The sequence below is a fragment of the Myotis davidii genome, unplaced genomic scaffold, assembly GCF_000327345.1.
Source record: "Myotis davidii unplaced genomic scaffold, ASM32734v1 scaffold44, whole genome shotgun sequence".
Classification (NCBI taxonomy): Eukaryota; Metazoa; Chordata; class Mammalia; order Chiroptera; family Vespertilionidae; genus Myotis; species Myotis davidii.
Genome location: NW_006299705.1, coordinates 15045138 through 15051600, shown reverse-complemented (window position 1 = coordinate 15051600; position 6463 = coordinate 15045138). Strand labels below are relative to the sequence as shown.

Here is a 6463-nt window from a genome sequence, read left to right as displayed (position 1 = left end):
TGGGGTTCTTTTGGTTGTTCTGGGTCTCTCTGACCCAGCTGCAGTTTGTTAGGTAATTTCATATTGCCAAGGGCCAGAACATTTATATGCAAAAGCCTCTGTGCACAGTTTGAGTGGGGCGGGGTCTCAGGGAATCAACAGGGCAGAGCAAACAGCTATGGCTGATCCTCAGCCCTGCCCTAAGGGGCCCTGCATCTCAGTGTTCCTGTAATTGCTGCAAGCACCTCTGAGGGAAAGCCGCCTTCAAGTTCCGAGTTCTGCCTGCTGCCAGACAGTCCAGTTTCTCCCCGTATGAGTCCTTGGTCCCCAGAGACTTAATGGAATTGGAGTTCAGAGCAGTCGGGAGCTTGTGATTCCCTCCCGATTCAAAAAGAGAGCCACGTCCTCAGGTGCCAGCCCCTTTCCGCGCGCTCAAGCCTCCGTACCTCTGCACTTTACTTCCGCAGCTCCTCTGGCTCTCAGTGTGCTTTTCTCTTTCCTTCTAGTTGTAGAATTTCCACTCAGCCAGCCTTCCTGTAGTTCTGGATAATGTCTGTTTTGTCTTTTAGTTGTAGTTTTGAAGTTGTTGTGGGAGGCAGCAATTTCCGGTGTTTACCTATGTCGCCATCTTGGTTTCTTTCATGAAACATTTTTTGACCATTGAGTATCTTGGCTATAGGTTTATCATATATGGCCTTTATTATTTTGAGGTATGATCCCTCTATTATCACTTTTCTGAGAGTTTTTATCATAAATGGGTGCTGGATTTTATAGAACTTTTCTTCTGCATCTATTGAGATGATCATGTGATTTTTATCTTACATTTTGTTTATGTGATGTATCACGTTTATTGATTTGTGAATATTGTACCAGCCTTGCATCCCCAGAATAAATCCCACTTGGTCATATTGTATGATCTTTTAAATGTATTGCTGGATCTGATTTGTTAATATTTTGTTGAGGATTTTAGCATTTATGTTCATCAGGGATATTGACCTATAATTTTCTTTCTTTGTTGTGTCTTTATCTGGTTTTGGAATTAGGATAATACTTGCCTTGTAAAAAGAATTTGAAAGTCTTCCCTCATTTTGAATTTTTTGGAATAGTTTGAGGAGGATAGGTGTTAGTTCTTTTTTGAGTGTTTGATAAAATTCACCTGTGAAGATGTTTGGTCCAGAATTTTGTTTGGTGGGAGTTTTTTGATCACTGCTTCAATTTCAGTAGTTGTTATTGATCTATTCAGGTTTTCTGATTCTCCTGATTCAGTTTTGGAAGATTGTATATTTCTAGGAATTTGTCCATTATAGCCAGGTTTTCCAGTTTCTTGGCATCTAATTGTTCATAGTATTTTCTTACAATCCTTTTTATTTCTGTGATGTCAGTTGTTACTTCATCTCTTTCATTTCTGATTTTATTTATTTGGGTCCTGTATCTTTGTTTCTTGATGAGTCTGGCTAACAGTTCATTAGTCTGTTTATCTTTTCAAAAGACCAGCACTTGCTTTCATCAATCTCTTGCATTATCATCATCATCATCATTATTATTATTAGTCTCTATGTCATTTATTTCTGCTCTCATTTTTATTATTCCCTTCCTTCTACTTACTCTGGACTTTTCTTGTTCTTTTTCTAGTTCTTTTAGGTGAGATTTTTCTTGCTTCTTGTGTTAGGCATGAAATACTATGAACTTTCCTCCTTTTGCTGTGTCCCATAGATTTTCATTAGTTTCCAGGTAAATTTTTATTTCTTCCTTTATCTCATTTGTAATCCATTATTGTTTAATAACATGCTATTTAGCCTCCATGTATTTGAATGTTTTGAATTTTTTATTTTATTTATTTACTTATTTAATTCTTTGTCAAAAGTATTGCATGTCTTCTTTTCCCCTCATTGACCTCTACCAGCCTGCTCCTGTACCCTCCAGTTGAGTTTTTAAATTGTGGTTGATTTCTGGTTTCATGCCATTGTGATCCAAGAAGATGCTTGATATGATTTATATTTTTGAATTTGTAGGGACTTATTTTTTGTCCTAACATGTGCATCTTTGAAAATGTTCCATGTGTACTTGAGAAGAATGTATATTCTGCTGCTTTGGGATAAAATGTTTTGTAAATATCTATTAAATCCATCTGATCTAGTATGTCACTTAAGGTCACTGTTTCATTATTAATTTTTTGTCTAGAAGATCTATCCAGTGATGTCAGTGGGGTCGTAAAGCCCTCATTATAGCTGTATTGCTGTTGATCTCTTCCTTAAAGTCCACCAAGAATTTTTTTAAAAAATATTTAGGTGCGCCTATATTGGGTGCATATACATTTCCCAGGGTTATATCGTCTTGTTGGATCGATCCCTTTAGTATTATATCCTGTCCTTTGTCTCTTTATGGCCTTTGTCTCGAAGTCTGTTTTGTCAGATATTAGTATTGCTACCCCAGCTTTTTTTTTCATTTCCATTTGCATGGAATATTTTTTCCCATTCCTTCACTTTTTTGGCGAATTGATTCTTTTTTTAACTGATTCCATTTGGTACTAATTTAGGAAGAGGCTAACACACTAATGACTCATGTGAAATTGCCAGGAATTTTTAAAAAGATAGCTTTTAATTTAAAAGTAATGTTCAAAGTAGTATTTGGTATAAGTGATAACTAGTTTGCCAATTTGACATAATCTTATCTTGATTTTTGTTTGTGTTATAAGGTCTCTTCTGGGATAATTTCTATAGTAATTTTTTATCAGAACATGAGATTCTTCTAATGTACAATTAAAGTCTTTGCATTATTGGCAATATACTTTATAGAGAAACTTAAGGATAAAAATCAGCTCATTTTATTTTGTAGTAAAATCAGAAATAGGAAAAATATGCTAACATGATAATATCTAATGAGGGAAATGTTCCATGCAGATGTCTGTTTTTCTATTAATCCCTAAAATGACTGTGTGCTTTTATTTATATGAGTAACATAAGAATCAAACATGTTATTAGGAATATATCCACTTCTAAAAAAGTTAAACACTATATGAGTTTAGAATTTTAAAGAAATTATTTTAAAAGTGATTTAAATCTTTAGATAATGTAAGATTTGAGATTTCAACAAAGATGTAATATCTATGTATGCTACTTCTGAGAGTTATTTAGGTATTTTTTTCTTGTTCATCTGCATTTAATACAGCTTTTAACATAAGGAAATGAGAACTGGGTCTTGTATGATGAATCTTTTATTGGTATAGAGAAATATTTTCCTTAGTTATTTTTGAAGTCTCCATCTAGGCACACTGGTAATTTTATTTTTATTATAGTATGTAGATAATAGGGTCATATGTTCTCAAGCTATCACAGAGGGCATGTTAAAGGAAAAGAGAAAACATAATTTTTGTTTTTGCTGTTGTCATTAGGGATTTTCATATTTTCTTTGTACATTGGGCACCTTTTCATGTTTATTGTACTATGCTGATAGTAATGTCAGATTTTATTAAGCTAACACCAAGTTAGTGAACATGAAAAGCAGAATATTTTGCTATTAGTATTGTTCTAGATTTTTGTCCTTTAAATACTTACTTTTTATGGGTTATAATTTATTTTACTATGTGAATTCTTTAGGACAGTGGTTCTCAACCTTCCAAATGCCGCGACCCTTTAATACAGTTCCTCATGTTGTGGTGACCCCAACCATAAAATTATTTTTGTTGCTATTTCATAACTGTAATTTTGCTACTGTTATGAATCGTAATGTAAATATGTGATATGCAGGATGTATTTTCATTGTTACAAATTGAGCATAATTAAAGCATAGTGATTAATCACAAAAACAATATGTAATTATATATGCGTTTTCCGATGGTCTTAGGTGACCCCTATGAAAGGGTCGTTCAACCCCCAAAGGGGTCACGACCCACAGGTTGAGAACCGTTGCTTTAGGAAGATATATTTTATTTTAAACTACATTATGCTGCTAACATAAATTTGGACCTATCCCTTTACTATTGGTAAATATGTTGTGGAACTAATACAAATGATTACAAATAGTTCTTACATTCTGTACTTTCACATTTCATATTGAATATATGTTAGTGAATGCACAGCTTTGGTGAAGGGTGAGGAGAGACATATCTCTATATATAAAAGGCTAAGCGACCATCGTCCAACCAGTAGCTATGACATGCAATGGCCACCAGGGGACAGATGCTCAATGCACGAGTTGCCAAGCTGTGGTGCTTGGCAGCAGTGGTTCTCTGGTGATGCACCCTGGAACCAGAGAGGAGGGAGCCCGATTACAGCGTGCGTCACCAGAGAACTGCCCTCTCACAATCCAGGACCCCTTGGGGGATGTTGGAGAGCCAGTTTTGGCCTGATCCCTGCAGGCCAGGCTGAGGGACCCCACCTGCTGGAGGGACCCTGCTCACTCCACTGACACCCTTTGAGCCGCGGCACCACCCCAGGTGCGGCTGGCTGGGGAAGGGACTGCGGGAGGTTGGCTCTGGCTCCAGGGCGTGTCTGGCCCATCTCACCCAGTCCTTTCCTGCCGGCCACCTTCTAATTAATTACCTTTCAATATGAACGAATCCATGCAGTGGGGCATATATATTGTTTTAGTCATTTACATGGGTATTAGCATCCTTCAGTTTTAGAATTAAGAAAAATGAATAATAAGGTCACACTGCTAGTTATACACATTTTACACTAACCCTATCAGACTTCATAGTATTCTAGACTTGAATGTATAATGAGAGAGACAAGGGATGTGGGTATGGGGAACTGGAAAAAGGAAACAGGGAAAGACATGGAGAAGATTAATACTCTTGGCTTTTGATATTTAATTTATAGAATTAACTTACTTTTCTCTTAAGTCTTGGGCTTATGGTTATAATTGGAATTAATTTAAGCATAGTTACCAATATAATGGAATAAATTATTTAAGACTGGGTATCTTGTTTGTTATTGAACATATTGATTAGCTCTAAGTAGGTCATCATGTAGTTTATAAATCTTAATGCCTTATTACTTGTAAATATGCCTGATATTTAAAAAATTAAATCCATGTTTTTTGCTTTGATTTTTCTTTGTTCTCTAGGATTAATGGGAAAAACATGAACTTCAGAATGAATTTCTCCTAAAATGTTGATTTACAATTTATTTTCTCAAGATTCATTTTGAATTATAGAAATCATCTTCTACTGTAACCTTCTACAGAAGGATTTCAAAATGAGTAAGTCAACCTTCTGAATTTTGGGAGGTACTTGACTGAAATTAATAGATATTATTTTGTTGGTTGCTGCTAATGTATTAGGAATTATTCTTTAAAGAGTACACTAAATTACCAAGCTCAGTGTCATTTGGTGAGGGGTGGGGTGAGGCACATATACACAATTATTTATAAGCTTATGGGACTGCTTGCCAGTTTTCATTTATTTTGATAAGCACCAGGGTCAACTTAATTAAAAAAAAATCTAAGCCTGGCATTAGATTTTTGGAAAATATGTTACTGGATGTGGCATAGTTTTTTGTAATGGAATGTGAGATAGAAGTCAAACATGTTGTCTGTTGTATAACACTGCCTATAGTTAACAATATATTATTATGCACAAAATATGTTAAGAGGGAAAATTTCATGTTAAGTGTTCTTACCACAGAGCAAAAACAAAACCACAGAAGAATATAAAGAAATTTTTGAAGATGATACATATATTTATAGTAGCTTGATTATGGTGATAGTGTCATGGGTATATGCATATGTTCAAACTCTCCAAATATATACATTAAATATGTGTAATTAAAAATATTAATTATACCTCAGAAAAGCTAAAAAAAAAGTTGGTTATATTTTAAAGATATATTCTGGAGAAAGAAGAGAAGAAAATTAAGCAGATGAAATCCTAAAGCATTCAGAATTCTTTTTTTTCTTTAAATTTTCAATTATAGTTGGCATGTAATATTTTATATTAGTTTTAGGGCTATAGCATAGTGGTTGAAAGGGTGAAGGGATTAAGAAGTACAAATTGGTAGTTATAAAATAATCATATAGTCAATAATATTGTAATAGCTGTACGGTGCCAGGTCAGTACTAGACTTAGCATTTAGAATTCTTGATGTAGCAGGTGAAAGGGAATGGCCTCATGATTCTTTGCTTCAGCCTGTTGCCTTCATGATGAGGACTTGATACTGATGATGACAATGTTGGTGTTATCCTTGGCCTGTAAAGGAATGTCAAATATACACTTTTTTTTTGTTTTGGTATTTTTAAACCTCACCCGAGGACATATTTTTAAATTGATTTTATTTATTACTAGAGGCCCGGTGCACTCGGGGCGGGAGTGGGGGCGTTCCTCAGCCTGGCCTGTGCCCTCTCGCAGTCTGGGACCCCTCGGGAGATAACGACCTGCTGGCTTAGGCCTGCTCCCGGGTGGCAGAGGGAAGACCCAATCCCTAGGTGCAGCCCCTGGTCGGGCTCAGAGCAGGGCTGATTGGGGAGTTGGGGTGCGCCCCATGTC

The 6463-nt window shown here is 35.7% G+C and overlaps 1 long non-coding RNA gene across 1 annotated transcript in view; it reads left to right on the top strand.

Moving 5' to 3' along the window:
• Nucleotides 1-6463, top strand: part of LOC102767080 — a 106161-nt gene that overhangs the window by 65496 nt on the left and 34202 nt on the right. Inside the window, exon 5 of the long non-coding RNA XR_001515872.1 lies at nt 5047-5181. This is a non-coding gene — a long non-coding RNA (uncharacterized LOC102767080). The remainder of the gene's footprint in view (nt 1-5046; nt 5182-6463) is intronic.